The sequence below is a fragment of the Eschrichtius robustus genome, chromosome 11 (assembly GCF_028021215.1).
Source record: "Eschrichtius robustus isolate mEscRob2 chromosome 11, mEscRob2.pri, whole genome shotgun sequence".
NCBI classification, from domain to species: domain Eukaryota; kingdom Metazoa; phylum Chordata; class Mammalia; order Artiodactyla; family Eschrichtiidae; genus Eschrichtius; species Eschrichtius robustus.
Genome location: NC_090834.1, coordinates 59,595,498 through 59,610,519, shown reverse-complemented (window position 1 = coordinate 59,610,519; position 15,022 = coordinate 59,595,498). Strand labels below are relative to the sequence as shown.

At 35.6% G+C, this 15,022-nt stretch overlaps 1 protein-coding gene across 3 annotated transcripts in view; it reads left to right on the top strand.

The window, feature by feature from the left end:
• Positions 1-15,022, top strand: part of UVRAG (UV radiation resistance associated) — a 313,347-nt gene that overhangs the window by 158,495 nt on the left and 139,830 nt on the right. The gene's annotated exons all lie outside the window — the stretch shown is intronic.

Genomic DNA, 15,022 nt, shown 5'->3' with positions numbered 1-15,022 from the left:
CTGTCCTGGGCTGCCTATTATCCAGTGTCTGAAACTGTTGTCGTGTATAATTTTGTATGATTTTTTAGTTGTTTACAGTGGGAGGGTAAATCTGATGTATGTTATTCCATCATTCAGAAATAAAAGTCTTTTTCCTGTGCTTTCTCACCTCTGTGCTTGTTATGAGAATATGCTTTTCCCATCTCTACTTGGTTCAGTTATTTTCCTTCTTCAAAGACATACTTAAATATGAGCTCTCTTTCGAGGCTTTTTTCTCCCTCATCCAGAGATTTCTTGCTCCTCCTGTGACCCCATAGTATTTTTTAAAAAATATTTGATTTATTTATTTATTTATTTATTTATGCATACTTTGCCGGGTCTTAGTTGCGTCACATGGGATCTTTAGTTGTGGCATGCAGACTCGTAGTTGTGACATGCATGTGGGATCTAGTTCCCCAATCAGGATCGAACCCAGGCCCCCTGCATTGGGAGTGCAGAGTCTTACCCACTGGACCACCAGGGAAGTCCCCCCCCATAGTATTTTTGATGTTGCTTATTTTACTAATTAGTTGGTTTGGACTTTGAGGGCAGAAACTTTACATTTTTATGTTAGTATCCTTCTTAGTGCCCAGCGTAGTGCCTTACGTGGCACCCAGAGAGCATGAGCACAGAGTGAGGCTCTGAGGGGCTCTCTTCTAGGTAATGTGCATTACATATAGTGCATGAATCTTTTATCCTTAGTTCATCTGCAATGCATCCTTTTTTGGCTACCTGTTTGTTTTCAGTGTATTTCAGACAGCTGAGATTGATAGATAAATGACATGTAATGGCAAACAGAAAATCAGTTGTGTTGGGAGTGTATTTGGAATGTGAATAAAGTAGGCCATAGTTAACAAGTTTTAAATTTTTATACTGTATGAAATACAGGTTAGACTCAAAGAATAATTTTACTTCATTTCAGTAATTTTAGAAAAATATAGTTTAAATTTAAAGGGATAGGTTTTGATTCAGAGTGCTTTGATGCATGCCTGGCTTCATTATTTGCCAGTTGTGTAACCTTGTCCAATTACTTGGCTTCATCTCTAAGATAAAGTTAATAATAGTACTTATGACTATGTTGATATCCTGCTGAGTTTTAACAGGCTCCTAAGTTCTGCTCATGTTGCTGGTCTGTGGAGCACACTTTGTGTAGCAAGGATGTGTATGATGATCAGATGAGTTGTAAAATTGAAATGATCTTATAAAAATAGGAACAAAATGCTTTCTGTCTTATTCCTATATCACACCTTGTTGAATTTCTGTACTGTTTAAAACAAAGTCCTTCCTGACTGAAGATGGCCTCCTATGATCCACCTCAATCTGAATGCTTTAGCCATACTCACGTTCTTTTAGAACTTTTAGAAACTTAAATTTGCTTTAGTCTGTCTCACTTGCATTTAGGCCTCTGTTAATTGGCGCTTTCTCCAGGAAATCTTCACTGGCTCTCTTCCCTTTCGTGTGTTTCCATAGCACCTGTGCTTTTCCATTATAGCACTGTAATTGTTAGTTTCTTTCTTCCTCTAGACTGTAACATCCCTGAGGGTTGGGATAGTGCCTGGGGCATAGTAAGCATTCAATAAATATTTGTTGAAGGAATGAATCATAGTCTGATGTTACGGGCATCACTGCTAAAGGACAAAGACTTCTGTAGCTTCTAGCTTAGTATTCATTTGGGAAAACTGATATTCTCATGAGAAATACTGTAGAAAAAGTGTATATTCTTTGGCAGTGATTGTCAGAACTATCCGCGTTCCAATACAGATTGCATATTAACGTTTATACCTGAGAGTCTGGGATAATGCCATTTAAAATCATGACATATTATGAGCAAAGTCCATTTCCATAGAGTCTCTGTTAGAATGACTCCAAATAAATAGATAGCTGTTGTGTACATATAAGATCTATTTTAAGAGGTCTCATCTTCTGTGAAAAGACACATTTCTTTGGTGCTTTGGAAGTACCATCAACTTTTATAATACTCAGATTGCCTGCTACCTGTAGCATGTATGCCTACATACCTTTTTCAAGACCGTAAGTTTTTAAAATGAAAACACTATAGGATTTTAGAGGGATTAGGGACTTTTGCCTTCTTCTAATAAGAGAAGCAAAAATAATAACAGCTACAGTATTTCAGTTACCATACTTATAGGTATGATATGAGTTATTTAATTACCACATTAACTTTATTAGGTGTAGGTACTATTATTATTTACATTTACAGTTGAGGAAACTCTAGGTCACAGTCAGAGACAGTAAATACCTTACTGAAGTTCACACAACTAATGACAGGTGATGTGGTTAAAATCTTTCTATTGATTCCAAAACTCAATCACAATATGATCACCTTTTTATCAGTAGTGTGATGTGTAAAGTCCATGGAATGTATATTATTAAGGCATATGGTAAAAAGATAGGGAGATATAGTTCTTCAGTTGTGTTCCCAGTTGTGTTTTTCCCTCTTATACTGATAGAGGGAAGTCCCAAGAAGTCTATCACCAGCCTTGAAACAGGTGAACTTCTAAACAGTGACTTCTATCCCATTTAAAAGACTGAGGTATAATAATAATTGCTCATATTTGTAGAATGCTTATTAGTGCCAGGCAGTGTCATGTGTTTTCTATTCTTCATCTCATTTTGTTCCTACTAATTGTCCTATGAATTAAAGGTATTGTTATTATCTCCCTAGTAATAAAGATATCATATATTATTATCCAATTTATAGATGAGGAAACTGAGTTTCAGAGGCCCAAAGCCACATAGCAAGTTATGACAGAGCCTGTGTTCAAAGTTACTGATACCAAACAGTGCTGCAAAGGAAGATTATAGGATTTTGTAAATACCCATTTTAATTCTGACAGTCAAGTCAGAATTAGTTAGCACATTCTTGTATCTCCACTTTATCATGGACAGAAAGGCTGGTAATGCTCAAGTTAAATATGTATTTGCCAGAATGGGTCAGAATTGTTGGTTTTTAACACTGACTTTGTACTTCAGGAGCTTTCATCCCACTTTTATATATGTTTTTTGAGATGAGTATTATTTTATATTTCTCTGAACTCTTAGAATCATGGGCGGGTTAGGATCTAATGTTGGCACTTTGGGCTCAAATCTAAGCAGGAGAAAGAGTGCTGCTATTGGCTGTACTTTTCTGCCATTGGGAATCTCTATATACTGTGGTGGTAAGATCTGACGGGTTGGAAAGAAGGGTTGGCTAGATACAGATAACCATATTTCAGTACCAGTAGATCCTGATCTACTTGTTAGGGACCCCTGTTCTTTATAGTGATTCTGCTGGGTTACCAGGGACTCATTCTTATCTATTAAAAGTTCATTTGTGTTGAACATCATTCTTGTATACTTACATGAATGTACTATTTAATGAATCTTGAGCCAAGTTAAAATATTTTAGAAGCACTTGAGTCACTGGTATTGGTAACATGAAGGGGAAAAGTGTATTTGTCACTGCGTTTGCAGCTTTGATTTAGTGTGTTTGCTAGCCAATAGTGAAATGATTTGCTAATAAAAATATTACTAGTGGCTTCTTACATATCATGACTTCTCTTTGACACTTGGTGCTTATCTACATACTTGGTTCTCAGCCCAAAAGCTCAGTTAAGATACAGAGTCAGTAATATATGACATTTTGTATTTGCTACTGATTTTTCTGAGTGACCATAAAGGATCTAATTAACTTCTGAATCTTTTTATACATCTGTGTAGTAAGGATAGCAGCTCATAGCAGTGCCATAGGGATTAATTTGTGTAAACATTTGGAAGAAACTACTACTTATTATATATTTTATATTTTTGTTCATGAGACTTCATTGCGGCTGAATGATTTATCGCAAAGAGGCAAAAAGATAATTTCTATCCATGTCTCTGACTTGCTGGGTGGCCACATAACTCTGAGGGGCCTCGTTACTCCATACCTGTAAGTTTCCCCTTCCCGTTCCTGGAAGGCAGTGGTTCTCAACTTATGGTCTACAGCAACTTCCAGCTGGGTCACGGGCTGATCTTTTCAGCATTAATGTTTATTTATGTATATATTTTCATTTCCGGCAGATAAATTAGTTATGATGTTCAATAAAAAAAAAGATTTCCCCTCATTAGTGTCTCAAGCCGAATAACCTTCACATTAACTAATTATATATTGGTTTACAGGGTCTTTTGCTCTAACTCAACCCCCAAATCTTTGAAATGAGAAGCAGCACTCTATAATTAATTTGCTTGAAATTTGGTTTAGAAAATGGTATGAAACATTGGTCTTAAGGAAATGTGTTTAGTAGAACTGAAACACATTTAAACATGTTGATAAAATTTAAGAACTCTTCAGTGGTGCCTGGGGAGTGATGTTAACTTTTTAAAAGCAGAGTTCCCTAATCTTTGTAGGAAGGAACTACTTTTTAATCCAGTTAGTTTCTTGATATTAATGATAACATATATGTAGTACTTTATAGTTAGAAAGTGCTTGCACAAAGATGATCATATTTGATCCTTAAAGTTTCTCTGAAGCTAAGTATGGCAAGTATTGTTACCTTCATTTTATATATGAGATGCTGAGAAGGTAAGTGACTTAGCGAGGTACAGACAGGAGCAGAGTTGGAATGTAGATCCAGACGTTTTGTCTCCAAATTCTGTGCTTTTCTCACTATTCCATACTATTTAAAACCTTGCAAAATCTGAATCCTACATAAATCCTATGAAGCAGGTAATTTTTATTGAAATCCTGTAGCATGCCAGATCTTTTTTCACTTACGGTATTATCATTTAATTTTTAAAATAGTACTAAGAGATAATAATTATTACTCCCTTTTTCCAAATGAGGAAAACTGGGGCTTAGAGACATTTCTCAAGGTTGCATAGGTAAGTAACAGATCCAGATTCTGATTTAGATTTATTTCATTCCAAAGCCTGTCTTGTTTCTAACTAAACATAATATCATTGTTGCTTTCTCTGGTATATGTCTAACAGATAAACTGACTGACAGTTTGCTAGTTTTCCATTTTACCTATGGACTTAGATGGAGAACTTTGCTCTGCTATATTCATTTTTATTACAGGATGAGTAAAGTGAATTTTCTCCAAAGATTTCTTTGATTTGGTTGTATCTTAATTAAGAGATCTAGATTAAAGATCTGTCAGTCTCTCAGTTTGTCCTTAGGCAAATCATCCAACTTTTGGGGCTAATTTTCTTTTCACAGACAAACCAAACAAAATTTTGAATTATATAGTCAAGATTTCTTATAGCTCTGAGATTCCAGTTATCTTAGGAGATAGGATTGACAGAAAGGATAGGGATCTCTTCACCTTTTTTGGTGAATCTCTTTATTTTTTGAAGTTTTATGCTAATGATAAATTTCCCAGCAATGAAAGAAGAAAAGAAAAAAAAAAGAAGATTCTCTGACCCAAGTGTGTCTATAGATGCCATTTTTTAACTGGAAAGCCTCCATTTGGTGGGAATGACCTATTGGAATTCTCTAATCAGCCATACTCAACTCCTATTTTACAGAGTCTTTGATCTGTTTTGGTAAGCAAGGGCAAAAACTCATTCTGTAAGTGACATTGTGTGTAGAAGAGGTCAGAAGTGTCAGATTTCATTGCTCAGATCTGGGGAGAGAAATTCCTCTTGGTAATTTCAGTGAATAAAAAGTTTTGATCCTTTATTGCCACAATAAGAAATTATTTATATGAAGTTTCCATCAATTATGATAATTATTGTCATTTTGCAATAAATTTGAGTAATTAAGGTGAAATATATATATATATATATATATATATATATATATATATATATATATATATATATATATATATATATATATATATATATATATATATATATATATATATATATATATATATATATATATATATATATATATATATATATATATATATATATATATATATATATATATATATATATATATATATATATATATATATATATATATATATATGGTTTGTTCTATTTAATTAGCTTCTGCTTGGTCAGTAAATTATTATGCTTATTTGGCCTGCATCTCGGATAAAAGAAGAATCACACAATATATTTAAATTGGTGCTTTAGCTTCCATCAAAAGGTTATAGATTTCTATTTGAACATACAAAGACATTATTAAGCATTGTGTAAGAATTTTCTCCTCATAGGTTATAAGGTCACAAGTTGAAAAATTAGTTCTCACAAACTTTATAATTCAAGATATATTTATTACACATGACAGCAAAATTTAAATTTTATTCGTCTGTAAACGTGCTCTGATTTTCTTGTAGCCATCTGACAGAAATTCCTAAACAAATTTCCTTCAAAACTAATATCTGCCTTTCAAAACTTTGGGGACCTGAGGACAGTTTTCCCCTGGGATTTATTAAAGTTTCTTTACTTTCAGTTGTTGGCCTGTATGCAGCTTGTGAAAGGCAGTAAAAGACAGACAGACAACTTGGTGGTGGGGCGGGCAAAGGTGGATTCTAAGTAAACCTCAGATTTTCTTTTCAGAATGATTCATTTTCCATATATTTGTAATGATTTATTTCAGTAATATCTTGATTGTAAGAAAGTCAAACTGTCATATTTTTATCTCCCCCTCTTGCCATGGAAAATATAGATGTGTAGAAATAAGCCACCGGACAGAATTTTATTTTGGTTTGTCATCATTTTTTCTCTACTTATTACCCAAAAGCATTGGGAGTAGCATTTACAAAAAATACATTTACAATTAGATGTTTTAACACAGAAGTAAAAGGAGATCGTAAGGCATGTAAAGGATGTGGGAAAGGCATTGACGTGTGTTTGTACACGCGTGCCTTTGTCAGTTCATTTATTCATCATTTATGGAGCATACAAAAGGAACCAGGCATTGTGTAAGATGTTAGAAACAGAATGACAGATGTGATGGTTATATGACAGAAATACATGGAGAGTACCATCGGAACACAGAAGATGAGCATCTGAAAATCAGAACACCATGTAAAGGAGGTGACACGAGCTGAGTCTAGAAGAATATGTAGTAGATAGCTAGGGAGAGAAGGTGCGACTTTCCAGGTAGAGAGAACAGTTATACAGAGGCATGGAAGTAGAGTAGAGAATTTCAGGTAATTCCAGTAAAGCCTCAGCTAACCTTTGAGTAAAGGTCCCTAGGAGAGGCTAGAGAGGTAAATAACAACCTAATCATAAAGGAAGTTATGTCAAAAAGTTTGGAGATCTGTTGAAATAACTTAAGCAAATTTCTCAAAGCCAAAAAGTAGATACAACTGTGTTGATGACTATAATATAGAATGGAGATTAGACGTATGTTTTAGAAAATTCTCTTTGAAGAGTTAAGCGTAGAGAATTGTCATGACAGAAGTTATTACAGTAATCTAAGCAGTACATAATTAAAATCTAAACAGTTTGGAAATGTAAAGGGAGGAGGGAGTGTGTGGGTTCAAGAGATATTTAATGATGGACTCTACTGTTAATGGTTTAGTGGATTGGAGGAGAGAAGGAGAGAGAAAGATTTAGATAGTTTCCGATTTCTGGTTTGGACAACTGGCCAGATAATTAACCATTCATGGGAACAAATACTGGAGGAGAAGCAGATGTTGGGGGAAAGGGGGAAAGGGGAAGAATCAAGACTTCCAATTTTGGATAATTATCTAATGGGTAAGATAGTAAACAAGAAACCAACAAATAAAGTAAATGTCAGATTGTGAGAAGGACTAGAAACAAGCTGTGGTGATAGAAGTTAACTATGGGAGACCATTTTTACAAAGATTGCTCAGAAAAGGATGGCTTGAGGAGCTCAGTCTTGCAAGATAAGAATTGCTGGGGTACCAACAATGGGAACAGCACGTGAAAAGGCTTGGACATAGGAAGTGCCTGTATTGTAGGATAGAAAGGACGCCACTGTAGCTGGAACATAATTTGTTAGGAAGAGAGTAGCAGCATGACATGAGGTTGGAGAAGAAGGAATTCAAAGTGTAAGCGAAGATATTTGCCTTATCCATTGAACAGGAGGAGAAGGCTAAGAAAATGGCATGGAGGCTGCTGAGTTTCATATTAGGTTGTAGGTAGGATTATGAAGAAATCCTTCTATTATTTTAAGGCTTATGAGGTAAGGTAATTAATATATTGGATTTAGGGGAGGTTTAAGGATTGGGGGGAATGTATGGAGTAGTCATCTCCAAGAATGAGAAAGCAGACTAAGGAGGAAATTGTAATAGGATTATTGGATGTTGTGCCTATTTGTGCTTTGTGGTTGTTATTTTTAAGGTAAAATCAATCAGGCTGGTTATGTACTTTTCTCTCTCTACTTGGAGCTTCATGGGGGCAGGTTGAGAAAATGCAAGTATTCAGTAAAAGTGAAATTATCCCCATTTTACAGATGAGGAAAATGAAGTTCAGAGAAGTTAACACTTGTTTAGAGCCGTGAAAGTAAAATTTAACCCAGATCTTTCTGATTCCTAAGTCCATGGGCTTTCCAGTATAGTACACTTCCTCCCATAGGATCTGCCTGTTGTTTTTAAGCATTAAATTAGCTCTGACTTTCTTAGCTGTCAAGCCGATTGTGTAGAGTTATGAAAGGTATCAGTGCTTCCCTTTGCCTGTTACAAGGAAGTATATCAGTTCTTTAGGGAGAAAAAAATCTTCTCTTGGCACCAAATTCCAAGAGGAATTTAGCATGCAGTTTCTTATGTGCTAGATATTAGATATCATAATGAAATACAGCCAATTGCAAATTTTTGCAAAAGTTACAGCAAGAAATATCTATTAACCCTTGAGAACGGGAGCATCATAAATCATAGTACAGAAAAGGCATTTCTGTGGGGAGAAAAACTAAAATAGTCGAAGTATATTGCTTTTTGGTCATCTGCCTTGATGTAGAAAGCTCAGAAGAATGACAATTTATTGGTTTTAACTGTAATTTTGACAGGAGCTGGCCACTGGCCAGTCTGAGACCAAACTCTCGGTGAGAGGGAGCCTAAAGAGTCTGTGTTTTGTTTAGTTGATTGAAACAAGATTCATATTCTTTAGCTATTCAATTTATAGGAGACAGCATTGACATTTGGTTATTAAAATTAAAGTGCCTGACTTGAGTTCTTGCTGAACAGAGGGGCCATGGTGTATGCATGGATAGGGCCAAGGGTTTCAGAAAGCAGTTTCGAAGTATGGTAAACCAAGCCATGTACTTGCTTTCTCTCCCTCTCAATGACTCATTGATATGATGATAAAGATACATGCATAAAAAGTAAGTCCTTGGTGATGGTGAAAATAAAAGAGGGTGCCATTGGAATAGCAAAGATTTTTGACATAGTTCTCAAAGACACAAAGTAGATAGAATTGTATTGATGAATAAACTAGAGCAGAGGAAAACTGCAACCTGGAATACAGTGGAAAAGGCTGAAGTGGGAGTTTCTGGTAGAGCTCTCAGATGCCTCAACTTGCAATTCCCAAGTATCGAAATCAGGAATGATGGAGCAATAATTAGGGTAACCGGGCCTACTGGCCCACTTTCTTTCCTTTGTGAATTTGGGGTAACTTCCTATAACATTTGCTCCAACTGCTTTCTAAACATAATGGTTTCCTGACCTGGTTAGGTTCCATGGTATGAGATTTTGGCATAGAAAGGTAGAGCAAAGCCTGACTGTGGAATTTTACAACCAACCCAGAGAGAAGACATGAAAGGCAGCTCTACTTAGGAGTGAAATACCCTAAAGTAACATAATCCCAAAGTAAACTTCACCTTATTTGATAGTGATTTAAAGTAAAGGTACTGCCTTCTCCCAGCATATATACCTTGAAGGAACGCTAATTGTCAGCAGGAACTGCACACTTACGCTGAGCTGCCATTCAGGGGTGAAGCCTTTTATGTAAATAAATCTTTATAGCTTCAAAGGAAACCTGCATTATTACCTATGCTAACCAATCTAATCACTTATTCGTGGATTTAAAGGGAAAACCAAGGGTCATCAGATATTTGAGGAAAACACTATGAATTAGACCAGGTTGAACAAACAGAATCGCTGACCTAAACGAAACAGAAAATACAAAGAACAGAGAAGAGCTTTAAAAAAACTTAAATTAATATCCTCAGATTTGACTTCCAGCCTCTGTCTGGGATGTAGAAAGGTGGAAGGAGCATCACTTCCACACTAACAACAAGAGAAAGCTGGATAATGTACAAAATTATAACTTTTCTTGAATCTATCCAAGTACTAAGATTTCAAGGCAACCAGTCCCTAGGGAAGGGAAAGTATCACTGAGAAAGCCCTACCCAGGGACACAGAGTATGGCCTGGTTTAACCAGGACAACAGAGGAACTCCCTGCCTTCCTCCCCGGCCAGGCTAGAAAGCACAGAATAACAAGTCACTGTAGGTGGAGAGGCAAGAGCATGGTGAGACACCCTTACTTAGGTGCTGGTTCACAGGGAATACCTAAATCTGGGAATAGTATAGTGTCATTGAGAAAAAGCCTCTGTCAGACCATCCTCACCATTACCACCAATGCCACCACCACCCCCAAAAGGGAAAAATTAGAGGAAATTTGAAGAATGTGATACACTGAAGGTAATCATGGCAGCAGTGGAACCCAAATCCAGCTCGGTTCCTGATTGTATTGACTCATTCCTCCAAGTTAACAGAAGAATAAGCATGTCTTTTTCTTTCTCTGTTGCCCTGCAAATGATGTTCAATATTAAATCAAAATTTTTGAGACAAAAAAAAAAAAAAAAAAAGCAAAACCAAACCAAACCAAAAAACCATCACTACCATTACCAACACCACCACCACCAACAAAAGGTTGACAGGAGAAGAAATTAACAGAAAAAGACTTCAGAGATGACTTAGATGTTGGGACTGTCAGAGTATTTAAAATAACTATGGTTAATATGCCTCAGAATTTTGTGGAAAGGTGGATAACATACAATAACAGATGGTAAATTTCAGCTGAGAGGTGGTGGAAACTGTAAGAAACAGTCTAATGGATAGACTATAAACCAAAAACACAGTAATGAGATGAAGAATGCCTTTGACAGACTCATTGGTAGATTCAACACAACTGAGGAAAGAATCATTGAACTTGAAGATAGGTCAACAGAAATTACCCAAACTGAAGTGCAAAGAGACTCTTTCACATAAAACTAAGTTATTTCATTATCAGCTGTCTTATACTTCAAGAAATAATAAAGGAAATTCTTCAGCAGGAGAAACATGATACCATACAGAAACTTAGCTCTACACACAAAAATTGAGAGCTCCAGAAATGGTTGAAAGGAAGATATTATAAAGAAATTTTTTTCTTATTTTTAATTGCTCTAAAAGACTATTGATTTTCTAATGCAAAAATAACAATGTTTTGGAGTTGGTAACATGCATAAAGTAAAATTTATGAAGTATTTTAAGAGTGGGGAAGGGAAGAGTTGGGAGTGTACTGTTGTCAGGATTTTATACTCTACATGAGGTGGTATAATTTTATTTGAAGGTAAACTGTTATGAATTTAAGTTATATATTGTAAACTCTGGGGCAACCACTAAAAATTTTAGAGGGAGGTAAGAACGAGCTGATAGTGAAGAAAGAGGAAGTCATAAAAAAATAATCCAAAAGCACAGAAAAAGAGGGATAAAGAAACAAAGAATAAATGGAACATTGAGAAAACAGCTAACAAAATGGTAGTTTTTAATCTAAATGTATCAATGATTATATTAAGTGTAAGTATTCTAAATACCTCAGTTAAAAAAGAGATTGTTCAGATTTTATAAAGATAAAAAAAAAGACCCAACTAAAGCCTATCTACAAGAAACACACTTTTAATTTAAGGATATAGATAGAGTAAAGGTAAAAGAATGGAAAAAATGCACTATGCAAATACCAACCAAAAGAAGGCCAAAGTGGCTCTAGTAATATCAGGCAAGGTAGACTTCAGAACAATGAATATTACCTGCAATAAAGAGGGATATTACATTATGGTGAAGAGGCTAGTTCATGAAAAGACGTAACAATTCTAAATATGTATGAATATAACAACCAAGCTTATATATATATATGTGTGTGTGTGTCTATTATATATATATATATAAATCAAAAACTGATGGAACTGAAAGGAGAAATAGCTAAATGCACAATTATAGTTGGTAACCATAACACTAATTTCTCAGTAATTTGTAGAACAAGTAGAGAGAAAATCAGTAAGGAGAGAAGACATTAACAACATTATCAACTAACTTGACCTAATTAACAGTAGAACACCAGCAGAATATACATTTTTTTCAAGTACATATGGAATATTTAGTTAGGCCATATTTGGTGTCATAAAACAAATAAATGCAAAATAATCAAAATAATGCAAAGTATTGTCTCTCACCAAAACAGAAATAGCTAGAAATCACTGACTGAAAGATATCTGCAAAACTCTTAATATTTTGAAATTGTACAACACACACACACACACACACACACACACATATACATACCATGGGTCAAAGAAGAAATAACAAGGAAAATTGGAAAATATTTTGATGTGACTGAAAGTGAAAATATATCAACATTTTAAGGGATGCATGCTTAGAGGAAAGTTATATCATTTGATGCTTATACTAGAAAAGAAGAAAGGACTTCATTCAATAACCTAAGCTTATACCTTAACTAGAAAAGAAGAGCAAATTAAACCCAAATCAGGCAGAAGGAAGGAAATAATCGAGGGCGGTAATCAGTCAAATTGAAAACAAAAAGAGAGTAGAGAATGTCAATGAAACTAAAAGGTGTCCTTTGAAAAGATCAATAAAGTTGATAATCCTCTAGCCAGACTGACCGAGTAAAAAGAGAGAAAGTGTGAATTACCAGTATCAGGAATGAGAGAGGGGATATCACTACAGATCCTGCAGCAATTAAAGTAAATAGGTAATATTTTGAATAACATGATCGTAGTGTGTCAGAAGGGCACTGGAACAAGGCTGAAGGCTGGTCAAATCTGGGACCACTTGAGCACCAAAATAGTTAAATCCAGTAATGAATTATAAATCTTTGAAAAATAAAAGAGAATTCATGATTCCATACTGATAATAGATAGCTAATGGAGAAGGAAGGGCTCTTGCTTAGAGAAGAATGCTGACTGATAAGTATGGAGGAAGTACTGGAGTTGGAATATTATTTTGCAACCATAGTAGTAAAAATTGATTCAAGCAGAAGACACCAATCAATGCTAAATCTGGGGAGGAAGTTCGATGAGAAGCAGGATATATCCACGGTCTTAAAGATGGATATCATCGCTTCTATATGTAATATCCTTAGGAGGACACAACACCAATCATGTAGTATTCAGGCTGGTAATATATAACCTGAACAACATGTAAAGAGCTTGAGCACATCATTGCCTCAATGTTATTACTTCCTATGAAGTGACTTTTGGAACTTAGGTTGAGTTTTCTGAGGTATCTTGAAATACTTAGTTCTTCTCTACCTGAGGCTGATTAAACCAGACTCGCTCAGTTTTGTTCCATAGACCACCCGGTGACCAATGAGGTGTATTACCTTTTAACAGAAAAATGAACCTGATATGTTTTGGAGAGATGTTGCCAGTCTGTGTTCTAAAGCCTTAGTTCTGTTAAAGCCTGTGGAAAAACCATAGCCTTTCAGGAGACCTTTTTCTGGGTTTGGATCTACTCTTTTACTTTTTATTTGGAAATCATTTTGGACTTACAGAAAAATTGCAAGAATAAGAGTACAGAGAACACTTACATTCTTCACCCAGATTTACGTATTGTTAACGTTTTACCCCATCTATTAGCTGGCTGTGTATTTTTAAATTTTATTTTCCTTCTTTGTTTTGCAAGGGTTTTGTTCTTGTTTTCTTTTTGGTCGTGTAATATGTTCTAAAGACCTTCAAAGCTAAAGAGGGTGCATAACATTTGCATTTTGAAACCCAGATCTGTCTTGGCCCATTTGTGATTTCACTAGAATTGAGGCAGCCTTTTATCTGGGATGAAGAATAACATTGCAAATTTGTAGATGGAAGAATTCACGTGCTTTCTGGTAAAAAGTGCATTGGGTGAGGGGTAGAGGTTGTCAACCCAAGTGTCTTCTGAAATCATTGAAGGATTATCTCAATGCTATCTATTATCAATATGGAAATCTGGGGAGGAATTATATTGGGGCTAAAGAAGGTAAGTGGTATTCCTTGATTAAGTTCTGTTTGGGGAGCAGAGTTAACAACTTACTGGTCATTTAAATACAGTTGAGAGAGAAGAGCAGGGTGCTTAGACATATGTTGATAAAATTACTTAGGTTGGTGAATTTAGTTCTAAGGTCCAAACTGTATTTTGATCAATTAACCTACTTCTTGTTCCTCCCTAGATGTGCGGAAGAGTTTAGGGCACCTTTTCCTGTTAGATCACAGTTCATGAAACTAAGCTTCTTTTTTTTTTTGGCTGCTTTGGGTCTTCATTGCTGCATGTTGGCTTTCTCTAGTTGCAGTGAGCGGGCTTATTGCGGTGGCTTCTCTTGTTGCAGAGCACGGGCTATAGGCGCACGGGCTTCAGTAGTTGTGGCTTGCGGGCTCTAGAGCACAGGCTCAGTAGTTGTGGCACACGGGCTTAATTGCTCCGCAGCATGTGGGATCTTCCCGGACCAGGGATCGAACCCGTGTCCCCTGCATTGGCAGGCGCATTCTTAACTACCGCGCCACCAGGGAAGTCCCTAAGCTTCTTTTTAAGATCTAGAACTTAGTATGTCAGGATCTAAGACTGTTTTTCTGTGCTTTAGGACCTTTGGACTTTTCTGAGACAGGCTCATTTTCTTAGAGTAGGAAGATGTAAGAGGATTTTATGATCACATGAATGAAAATGGAAGTTCGAAAGTTGATATAAATACAAAAGACCAGGCTTATATACAAATATTAATCATTGCAATGCTAAAGCAATCCTGTAGTGGAATTGAGGTATTGGGGTATCAGTTAAAATGTGGAATATTCTTTTAATTCACATCTATGGAGTTAAATTTTACAAGCCATTAAACATTGTAACTCAGACTATC